Here is a 12,718-nt window from a genome sequence, read left to right as displayed (position 1 = left end):
GCCTCGGGGACAGACCAGACCACAATCAAATCAAATACAATAACATTGTATTGGTCACATGGTAAGCAGATGTAATTGAAAGTATAGCGAAATGCTTATGCTTCTAGATCTGAGAGTGCAGCCGTATCTAACAGGTAATATCAAAGAATTCCACAACAAAACCTAATATCTAACAATTCCACAACAAAACCTAATACACACAATCTAGTAAGGGAATGGGATAAGAATATATACATATCAAATATATGGATGAGCAGTGACAGAGTGGCTAAGATGCAATAGATAGTAAAGAATAGATGGTGAAGGATACAGTATACAGTATATACATTTGAAGTCTGACGTTTACATACACTTAGGTCGGAGTCATTAAAACTTGTTTTTCAACAACAACATTTCTTGTTAACAAACTATAGTTTTGGCAGGTCGGTTAGGACATCTACTTTGTGCATGACACAAGTGATTTTTCCAACAATTGTTTACAGACAGATTATTTCACTTATAATTCACTGTATCACAATTCCAGTGGGTCAGACGTTTACATACATAACGTTGACTGTGCCTTTAAACAGATTGGACAATTCCATAAAATTATGTCATGGCTTCAGAAGCTTCTGATAGGCTAATTGACATAATTTGAGTCAATTGGAGGTGTACCTGTGGATGTACTTCAAGGCCTACCTTCAAACTCAGTGCCTCTTTACTTGACATCATGGGAAAATATTTAAAAAACAATTGTAGACCTCCACAAGTCTGGTTCATCCTTGGGAGCAATTTCCAAATGCTTGAAGGTACCACGTTCATCTGTACAAACAATAGTATGCAAGTATAAACACCATGGGACCAAGCAGCCGTCATACCGCTCAGGAAGGAGACGCGCTCTGCCTTCTAGAGATGAACGTACTTTGGTGCGAAAAGTGAAAATCATTACCAGAACAACAGCAAAGGACCTTGTGAAGATGCTGGAGGACACAAAAGTAGTTATATCCACAGTAAAACAAGTCTTATATCAACATAACCTAAAAGGCCGCTCAGCAAGGAAGAAGCCACTGATTCAAAACAGCGAATAAAAAGCCAGACTACGGTTTGTAACTGCCCATGGGGGCAAAGATCATACTTTTTGGAGAAATGTCCTCTGGTCTGATGAAACAAAAAAAATACAATTTTGGCCATAATGACCATAGTTATGTTTGGAGGAAAAAGGGGGAGGCTTACAAGCCGAAGAACATCATCCCAACCATGAAGCAAGGGGTTGGCAGCATCATGTTATGGGGGTGCTTTGCTGCAGGAGGGACTGGTGCGATGAAAATTATGTGGATATATTGAAGCAACATCTCAAGGCATCAGTCAGGAAGTTAAAGCTTGGTCACAAATGGGTCTTCCAAATGGACAATGACTCCAAGCATACTTCCAAAGTTGTGGAAAAATGGCTTAAGGACAGCAAAGTCAAGGTATTGGAGGGGCCATCACAAAGCCCTGACCTCAATCCTATAGAAAGTTTGTGGGCAGAACTGAAAAAGTGTGTGCGAGCAAGGAGGCCTACATACCTGACTCAGTTACACCAGCTGGAGGAATGGGCCATAATTCTGTTATGCAGGTGAGTGAGGACCCAAAAGCGACTTAACAGAAACTGAGTTTATTAAAGTCCAAACAGGGAAAACATAATCCTCAATCTATACAGATGATGTCCAAACAGGGAAAACAATAAATCCTCTAGTTGTTGAGGAGAATTGCAGGACAAGCGGCAACAGACTGCAGGTCCCTTCGGGTAGGCGCGGGCCGTAGCGGACAGAGACACCTGCTCACACGCAGCATCTGATGAAAAGGCAAAACACGACAGGACGGAACAAGGGCACAGCAAACAAGAATCCGACAAGGACAGAGGCAGAAACCGAGAGAGAAATAGAGACCTAATCAGAGGGCAAAATAGGGGACAGGTGTGAGAGAGTAAACGAGGTCGTTAGGAGAATGAGGAACAGCTGGGAGCAGGAACGGAACGATAGAGAGAGAGAGGGAAAGAGAGAGAGAAAGAAACCTAATACGACCAGCAGGGGGAAACAAAGAGAAGAGAAAGCACAGGGACAAGACATGACAATACAATACATGACAAATTCACCCAATGTATTGTGGGAAGCTTGTGGAAGGCTAACTGAAACGTTTGACCTAAGTTAAACTATTTAAACTTCGACTTCAACTGTACATATAAAATTAGTAACGTGAGCTATGTAAACATTATTAAAGTGGCATTATTATAGTGACTAATGTTCCATTTATTAAACTGGCCAATGGTATCAAGTCTGTAGGTAGGCAGCTGCCTCTGTGTGAGTGATGGATGTTTAACAATCTGATGGCCTTGAGATATAACCTGTTTTTCAATCTCTCTGTCCCAGCTTGATGTACCTTCTGGATGGAAGCAGGATGAACAGGCAGTGTTTTGGGTGGTTATTGTCCATCCTGTGACATCGGGTATTGTAGGTGATCTGGAGGTCAAGTAGTTTGCCCCCGGTGGTGCTTTGTGCATACCATACCACCCTCTGGACAGCCCTACGGTTGTGGGCAGTGCAGTTGCCGTACCAGGCGGTGATACAGCCTGACAGGATGCTTTCAATTGTGCACCTGTAAAAATTAATGAGGGTTTTGGTGACAAAAAGCCACATTTTTGTCAGCCTCCTGAGGCACTGCCTGTGCGCATGGACCATTTCAGTTTGTTGGTGATATGTACACCGAGGAACTTTCCACTTTCTCCACTGCTGTCCTGTCAATGTGGATAGGGGGGTGCTCCCTCTGCTGTTTCCTGAAGTCCACGATCATCTCTTTTGTTTTGCCTGCATCTAGTGAGAGGTTATTTTCCTGACACCACACTCCAAGGGCCCTCACCCCCTCCCTGTAGGCTGTCTCATCGTTGTTGGTAATCAAGCCTACCACTGTTGTGTCGTCTGCCAACTTGATGATTGAGTTGGAGGCATGCATGGCCACGCAGACGTGGGTGAACAGGGAGTACAGGAGAGGGCTGAGAACTCACCCTTGTGGGGCCCCATTGTTGAGGATCAGCAGAGTGGAGATGTTTTTTCCTACCTTCACCACCTGAGGGCGGCCCGTCAGGAAGTCCAGGACCCAGTTGCACAGGGTGGGGTTGAGACCCAGGGTCTCGAGCTTAATGATGAGTTTGGAGGGTACTATGTTGTTGAATGCTGAGCTGTAGTCAATGAACAGCATTCTTACATAGGTATTCCTCTTGTCCAGATGGGATAGGGCAGTGTGCAGTGTGATGGTCATTGCATCATCTGTGGACCTATTGGGGTGATAAGCAAATTGGAGTGGGTCTTGGGTGACAGGTAGGGTGGAGTTGATATGATCCTTGACTCATCTCTCAAAGCACTTCATGAGGACAGAAGTGATTGCTACGGGGCGATAGTCATTTAGTTCAGTTACCTTAACTTTCTTGGGAACAGGAACAATGGTGACCATCTTGAAGCATGTGGGGACAGCAGACTGGGATAGGGATTGATTGAATGTCCATAAACACAGCAGCCAGCTGGTCTGAGCATGCTCTGACGATGCAGCTAGGTATGCCATCTGGACCTGCAGCCATGCCAGGGTTAACATGTTTAAATGTTTTACTCATGTCGGCCACGGAGAAGGAGGGAATAACTACACTGTTTTTATTATTAAAATTATTAAATGCGATGGTATGTGCTTTCAGTTTTGTGCAAATGCTGCCATCAATACACGGTTTCTGGTTAGGGAAGGTTTTAATCATCACAGTGGGTATAACATCTCCTATACACTTCCTTATAAACTCGCTCACCGGGTCAGCGTATACATCAATGTTATTCTCTGAGGCGAACCGGACATATCCCAGTCTACGTGATCGAAACAACCTTGGCGCGTGGAATCCGATTGGTCAGACCAGCATTGGATAGGCCTAAGCATGGGCGCTTCCCGTTTTAGTTTCTTCCTATAGGAGGGGAGCAACAAGATGGAGTAATGGTCAGATTTGCCAAAAGGAAGGCGGAGAGGGCCTTGTATGTATCATGGAAGTTAGAGTAGCAATGGTCGAGTGTGTTACTCGCTTGTGTATTGCAATCAATATGCTGATTGAATTTAGGTAGCCTTGTTCTCAAATTATCTTTGGTAAAATCCCCAGCTACAATAAATGCAGCCTCATGATATATGGTTTTCAGTATGCATAAAGTTCGTTGATGGCCGTCTTGGTATCGGCTTGCGGGGGGATATATACCGCTGTGACGATAACCGATGAGAGTTCTCTAGGGAAATAATACAGTTGGGATTTGATTGTGAGGCATTCTATTTAAGGGGAACAAAAGGATTTGTGTTCTTGTGTGTTGTTACAATTACACTATGAGTCATTAATCATGAAACATACAGCCCCCGTACAGCCAATGGGATGTTCAGTGAATCGCGCCGACTCACTGAAAATTCCGTTGGCTGTATGGGCTCCAACAGCATGTCCCCAGCTAGCCATTTCTCCGTGAAACAGAGTATGTTACAAACCCTTTGGAAAGCAACTCTTGCCCTTGCCTCCGACGGCGTTGTTTTGGGTCGGCCTCTGGAATCAGTTCAAATGCCCTGGGAGGTACAGACAAAGGATTTGCTTTGGGAAAGTCGTATTCCTGGTCGTAGCGCTGATTGTGCTGGTAAGTTGACGTCTCTCTGATATCCAACAGTTCTTCCCGGCTGTATGTTATAACACTTAAGATTTGCTGGGCTAACAATGTAAGAAATAATACATAAAACATGAAATGCTGCACAGTTTCCTAAGGACTAGAAGCGAAGCTGCCATCTCTATCTGCGCTATCTTGTGGGGGGACATTTTCACGCTGTGTTAAGGAGTGATCAATACAGTGTGACTGTCATGCAGGTGAATGAGGACCCAAAAGCGACTTGGCGAAAACAGAGTCTTTAATCCAGTAAAGTAATTCTACAAACATAAGACATAATTCCACTCGTAATGACGAGAACAGACTGGAGACTCGATCAAGAACCGCAGGTTGCCTCGGGAAGGCACTTGAACCTAGCAGACTCAGACACCTGCTCTCCACGCAGCATCTGAGGGAAACACAACACGACAGGGCGATACACAGACACAGCACGGTGAACAATAGACAAGGATCCGACAGGGCAGGAACGGAAACCAAGGAGAGAAATAGGGACTCTAATCAGGGAAAAGAATAGGGAACAGGTGTGGGAAGACTAAATGATTGATTAGGGGAATAGGAACAGCTGGGAGCAGGAACGGAACGATAGAGAGAAGAGAGAGAGGAAGGGAGAGAGAAAAAGGGGAACGAACCTAAAAAGACCAGCAGGGGGAAAATGAACAGAGGGAAAAGCCAAAATGACAAGACAATCTAAGACAAAACATGACAGTACCCCCCCACTCACCGAGCGCCTCCTGGCGCACTCGAGGAGGAATCCTGGCGGCAACGGAGGAAATCATCAATGAGTGAACGGTCCAGCACGTCCCGAGACGGAACCCAACTCCTCTCCTCAGGACCGTAACCCTCCCAATCCACTAAGTATTGGTGACCCCGTCCCCGAGAACGCATGTCCATGATCCTACGTACCTTGTAAATAGGTGCGCTCTCGACAAGGACGGGAGGGGGGAGGGAAGACGAACGGGGGTGCGAAGAAAGGGCTTGAAACAGGAGACATGGAAGACAGGATGGACGCGACGAAGATGTCGCGGAAGAAGCAGTCGCACAGCGACAGGATTGACGACCTGGGAGACACGGAACGGACCAATGAACCGCGGAGTCAACTTACGAGAAGCTGTCGTAAGAGGAAGGTTGCGAGTGGAAAGCCACACTCTCTGGCCGCAACAATACCTTGGACTCTTAATCCTGCGTTTATTGGCGGCTCTCACAGTCTGTGCCCTGTAACGGCAAAGTGCAGACCTCACCCTCCTCCAGGTGCGCTCACAACGTTGGACAAACGCTTGAGCGGAGGGAACGCTGGACTCGGCAAGCTGGGAAGAGAACAGAGGAGGCTGGTAACCCAGACTACTCTGAAACGGAGATAACCCGGTAGCAGACGAAGGAAGCGAGTTGTGAGCGTATTCTGCCCAGGGGAGCTGTTCTGCCCAAGACGCAGGGTTTCTGAAAGAAAGGCTGCGTAGTATGCGACCAATCGTCTGATTGGCCCTCTCTGCTTGACCGTTAGACTGGGGATGAAACCCGGAAGAGAGACTGACGGACGCACCAATCAAACGACAGAACTCCCTCCAAAACTGTGACGTGAATTGCGGGCCTCTGTCTGAAACGGCGTCTAACGGGAGGCCATGAATTCTGAACACATTCTCGATGATGATTTGTGCCGTCTCCTTAGCGGAAGGAAGTTTAGCGAGGGGAATGAAATGTGCCGCCTTAGAGAACCTATCGACAACCGTAAGAATCACAGTCTTCCCCGCAGACAAAGGCAGACCGGTAATGAAGTCTAGGGCGATGTGAGACCATGGTCGAGAAGGAATGGGGAGCGGTCTGAGACGACCGGCAGGAGGAGAGTTACCCGACTTAGTCTGCGCGCAGTCCGAACAAGCAGCCACGAAACGGCGCGTGTCACGCTCCTGAGTCGGCCACCAAAAGCGCTGGCGAATAGACGCAAGAGTGCCTCGAACACCGGGATGACCAGCTAACTTGGCAGAGTGAGCCCACTGAAGAACAGCCAGTCGAGTGGAAACAGGAACGAAAAGGAGGTTACTAGGACAAGCGCGGCGACGCAGTGTGCGTGAGTGCTTGCTTAACCTGTCTTTCAATTCCCCAGACTGTCAACCCGACAACACGCCCATAAGGAAGAATCCCCTCGGGATCAGTAGAAGCCACAGAAGAACTAAACAGACGGGATAAGGCATCAGGCTTGGTGTTTTTGCTACCCGGACGGTAAGAAATCACAAACTCGAAACGAGCGAAAAACAACGCCCAACGAGCTTGACGGGCATTAAGTCGTTTGGCAGAACGGATGTACTCAAGGTTCTTATGGTCTGTCCAAACGACAAAAGGAACGGTCGCCCCCTCCAACCACTGTTGCCATTCGCCTAGGGCTAAGCGGATGGCGAGCAGTTCGCGGTTACCCACATCATAGTTGCGTTCAGATGGCGACAGGCGATGAGAAAAATAAGCGCAAGGATGAACCTTATCGTCAGACTGGAAGCGCTGGGATAGAATGGCTCCCACGCCTACCTCTGAAGCGTCAACCTCGACAATGAATTGTCTAGTGACGTCAGGAGTAACGAGGATAGGAGCGGACGTAAAACGTTCTTTTAGAAGATCAAAAGCTCCCTGGGCGGAACCGGACCACTTAAAACACGTCTTGACAGAAGTAAGAGCTGTGAGAGGGGCAGCAACTTGACCGAAATTACGAATGAAACGCCGATATAAATTAGCGAAACCTAAAAAGCGCTGCAACTCGACACGTGACCTTGGAACGGGCCAATCACTGACAGCTTGGACCTTAGCGGAATCCATCTGAATGCCTTCAGCGGAAATAACGGAACCGAGAAAAGTAACGGAGGAGACATGAAAAGAGCACTTCTCAGCCTTCACGTAGAGACAATTCTCTAAAAGGCGCTGTAGAACACGTCGAACGTGCTGAACATGAATCTCGAGTGACGGTGAAAAAATCAGGATATCGTCAAGATAGACAAAAACAAAGATGTTTAGCATGTCTCTCAGAACATCATTAACTAATGCCTGAAAAACAGCTGGCGCATTGGCGAGACCAAACGGCAGAACCCGGTACTCAAAATGCCCTAACGGAGTGTTAAACGCCGTTTTCCACTCGTCCCCCTCTCTGATGCGCACGAGATGGTAAGCGTTACGAAGGTCCAACTTAGTAAAGCACCTGGCTCCCTGCAGAATCTCGAAGGCCGATGACATAAGGGGAAGCGGATAACGATTCTTAACCGTTATGTCATTCAGCCCTCGATAATCCACGCAGGGGCGCAGAGTACCGTCCTTTTTCTTAACAAAAAGAACCCCGCCCCGGCCGGAGAGGAAGAAGGCACTATGGTACCGGCGTCAAGAGACACAGATAAATAATCCTCGAGAGCCTTACGTTCGGGAGCCGACAGAGAGTATAGTCTACCCCGAGGAGGAGTGGTCCCCGGAAGGAGATCAATACTACAATCATACGACCGGTGAGGAGGAAGGGAGTTGGCTCGGGACCGACTGAAGACCGTGCGCAGATCATGATATTCCTCCGGCACTCCTGTCAAATCGCCAGGTTCCTCCTGAGAAGTGGGGACAGAAGAAATGGGAGGGATGGCAGACATTAAACACTTCACATGACAAGAAACGTTCCAGGATAGGATAGAATTAGTAGACCAATTAATAGAAGGATTATGACATACTAGCCAGGGATGACCCAAAACAACAGGTGTAAAAGGTGAACGAAAAATCAAAAAAGAAATAGTCTCACTGTGGTTACCAGATACTGTGAGAGTTAAAGGTAGTGTCTCAAATCTGATACTGGGAAGATGACTACCATCTAAGGCAAACATGGGCGTAGGCTTGTCTAACTGTCTGAAAGGAATGTCATGTTTCCGAGCCCATGCTTCGTCCATGAAACAACCCTCAGCCCCGAGTCAATCAAGGCACTGCATGTAGCACCCGAACCGGTCCAGCGTAGATGGACCGACATAGTAGTACAGGATCTAGATGAAGAGACCTGAGTAGTAGCGCTCACCAGTAGCCCTCCGCTTACTGATGAGCTCTGGCCTTTTACTGGACATGAATTGACAAAATGTCCATCAAATCCGCAATAGAGGCACAGGCGGTTGGTGATCCTCCGTTCCCTCTCCTTAGTCGAGATGCGAATACCTCCCAGCTGCATGGACTCAGTCTCTGAGCCAGAGGAGGGAGATGGTTGCGATGCGGAGCAGGGAAACACCGTTGACGCGAGCTCTCTTCCACGAGCTTAGTGACGAAGATCTACCCGTCGTTCTATGCGGATGGCGAGAGCAATCAAAGAGTCCACACTGGAAGGAACCTCCCGAGAGAGAATCGCATCTTTGACCACTGCGTGGAGTCCCTCCATAAAACGAGCGAGCAGCGCCGGCTCGTTCCAGTCACTAGAGGCAGCAAGAGTGCGAAACTCTATAGAGTAATCCGTTATGGATCGATCACCTTGGCATAGGGAAGCCAGGGCCCTAGAAGCCTCCCTACCAAAAACTGAACGGTCAAAAACCCGAATCATCTCCTCTTTAAAGTTCTGGTAATTGTTTGAACAATCAGCCCTTGCCTCCCAGATAGCTGTGCCCCACTCTCGAGCCCGGCCAGTAAGGAGTGAAATGGCGTAAGCAACCCGAGCTCTCTCGCTAGAGTATGTGTTGGGTTGGAGAGAGAACACAATATCACACTGAGTGAGAAAGGAGCGGCACTCCGTGGGCTGCCCGGAGTAGCAAGGTGGGTTATTAACCCTAGGTTCCGGAGGCTCGGCAGGCCAGGAAGTAACAGGTGGCACGAGACAAAGACTCTGGAACTGTCCAGAGAGGTCGGAAACCTGAGCGGCCAGGTTCTCCACGGCATGGCGAGCAGCAGACAATTCCTGCTCGTGTCTGCCGAGCATGGCTCCTTGGATCTCGACGGCAGTGTTACGAACGTCTGTAGTCGCTGGGTCCATTCTTTGGTCGGATCCTTCTGTCATGCAGGTGAATGAGGACCCAAAAGCGACTTGGCGAAAACAGAGTCTTTAATCCAGTAAAGTAATTCTACAAACATAAGACATAATTCCACTCGTAATGACGAGAACAGACTGGAGACTCGATCAAGAACTGCAGGTTGCCTCGGGAAGGCACTTGAACCTAGCAGACTCAGACACCTGCTCTCCACGCAGCATCTGAGGGAAACACGACACGACAGGGCGATACACAGACACAGCACGGTGAACAATAGACAAGGATCCGACAGGGCAGGAACGGAAAACAAGGAGAGAAATAGGGACTCTAATCAGGGAAAAGAATAGGGAACAGGTGTGGGAAGACTAAATGATTGATTAGGGGAATAGGAACAGCTGGGAGCAGGAACGGAACGATAGAGAGAAGAGAGAGAGGAAGGGAGAGAGAAAAAGGGGAACGAACCTAAAAAGACCAGCAGGGGGAAAATGAACAGAGGGAAAAGCCAAAATGACAAGACAATCTAAGACAAAACATGACAGTGACCCCATGCATGGACACTTGCGGGAAATTACTGTCCCACAGTGAGAATGTTAGGCCCTGATTCTGATGGAGAGATGAAGACAGTTGAGGCTACGAACCTTCCTGCAGAGGCGACAAGTCCTACTTGCTCTAATTAGATGCACAATGCAAAGTGGAGAACAAACTATCAAGGTCAAAGACGAGACAACACTACAGCCGAGTGCAGAGGAAGTGATATTTGGAATGGATCGGTAGCCATTTCTGTACTGAGTATACTGGGCATTGGAAGTTATCCCTTTGAACAATGTGGAAAAAGCTGATGATTCTTTACAGTTCAATATTGAATACCCCATTGATTGGGATTATGCCATCTAGCATGAGAGACATCTAGCATGGGAGTCCAAACATTTGAATTAGGTTACATTTGTCAGTAGTAGGGTTTGTCTTTACCTGATGTGTCTCGTAATTGACCCACCTTGACTTTTCAATACTGAGAAATGTTTGGACAACAAAGGCTGAAGGTATCAGAAAAATTATAGTCTTTATCCTTGAATAGCCCAAAATAAACTAAGGGTGGCAGAATCGAGGACAATGTCCTTTCTTTCTCTCTCAAATGTCAGGGGGATAGATTTCCGTATTTAAAAAGGCTCCTGAACATTGTTCTGTTCAATTGGAAAGGTCACAAGTACACTAATGAGGTGCAGGGTGGGAAAATAACAAGGCTCTCCACCTACAGACACCTCCCCATGTCAACGAAGGTCATCTGCAGCATGATAAAAACCTCAACAGAGGAGTGGAAAACGTCTAACAAAAAGTATTTCTGCCAGTCAGTCCAACCTAGAGACCTGATTGTATTGGAACGATATCCTTGCTTATAGCGTGGGTATTCTGTCATAAAATGAGGAAATATTGACTGGTTGATAGGTTTCTCGACAAGTTTCTTGAACAAAACAGGAAAAGACTGTAGGATGGATGTTATGGTACACCATACTAAGCTTTGACAATGTTACTATGCTCATCAATGCACTTGGTTCTTAAGGAATATAACAGGTGTAAGTTCAGCATAATTACTTTCCAAATGAGAAATGGGAGGTGCTGTCGACCTTAGCAATACTCTCTAGTGAAACCAAGATGGATTAACAGTAGACCAGTCTACCACTCACATTGAAATGCATATTGTATGATGCCTGTGGCTCCTCTGGATATAGAGATCTCACATTCCAATTGAGTATACTTAAACTCTTTAACATCATCCTCAGCTCTGGCATCTTCCCCAATATTTGAAACCAAGGAATGCTCACCCCAATCCACAAAAGTGGAGGCAAATTTGACCACAATAACTACCGGGGGATATGCATCAAAAGTAACCTTGGGAAAATCATCTGCATTATCATTAACAGCAGACTAGTACATTTCCTAAGCGAAAACAATGTACTGAGCAAATGTCCAATTGGCTTTTTACCCAATTACTGTATGACAGACCACGTATTCACCCTGCACACCCTAATTGACAAACAAACACAAAGAAAGGCAAAGTCTTCTCATGCTTTGCTTTGCCCATGCTTTGCTTTATTTCAAAAAGCTTTTGACTCAACTTGGCATGAGGGTCTGCTCTACAAATTGATGGAAAGTGGTGTTGGTGAAAAACATACGACATTATAAAATCCATGTACACAAACAACAAGTGTGAAGTTGAAATGTCTTTCCCACAGGGCTGGGGGGTGAGATGCAGCTTAAGCCCCACCCTCTTCAACATATATATCAATGAATTGGCGAAGGCACTAGAACAACCTGCAGCACCCGGCGTCACCGTACTAAAATCTGAAGTCAAATGTCTACTGTTTTCTGATGATCTGGTGCTTCTGTCCCCAACCAAAGAGGGCCTACAGCAGTACCTAGATATTCTGAATAGATTCTGTCGGACCTGGGCCTTGACAGTAAATCTCAGTAAGACAAAAATATCGGTGTTCCACAAAATGTCCAGTTGCCAGAACCACAAATTCAAATTACATCTAGACACCATTTCCCTAGAGCACACAAAAAACTGTACATACCTCAGCCTAAAAATCAGCGCCACAGGTAACAAAGATGTGAACGATCTGAGAGACAAGCCAAGAAGGACCTTCTATGCCATCAAAAGCTACATAAAATTTGACATACTAATTAGGATCTGGCTAAAAATTATTGAATCAGTTATAGAACCCTTTATGATTGTGTGCAATATAAAACACCAAATAATGCATGAAGAGCAGAATTAGGCCAATATCCGCTAATTATCCAAATCAAGAAAATTCTACTACCAACTAAAAGAAAGTGATTCCCAAATCTTCCATAATAAAACCATCACCTACAGAGAAATTAACCTTGAGAAGTGTCACCTAAGCAAGCTGTTCTTGTGGCTCTGTTCGCAAAGACGCCACAGAGCCCCAGTACAGCAACACAATTAGACCCAACCAAATCATGAAAAACCAAAAATATAATTACTTGACACATTGGAAAGAATTGACAAAAAAACTGAGTAAACTAGAATGTTATTTGGCCCTAAACAAAGAGTACACAGTTGCAGAATAC

Source organism: Oncorhynchus gorbuscha, linkage group LG02, assembly GCF_021184085.1.
Source record: "Oncorhynchus gorbuscha isolate QuinsamMale2020 ecotype Even-year linkage group LG02, OgorEven_v1.0, whole genome shotgun sequence".
Taxonomy (NCBI): Eukaryota; Metazoa; Chordata; class Actinopteri; order Salmoniformes; family Salmonidae; genus Oncorhynchus; species Oncorhynchus gorbuscha.
Note: the sequence above shows the minus strand (reverse complement) of the source record.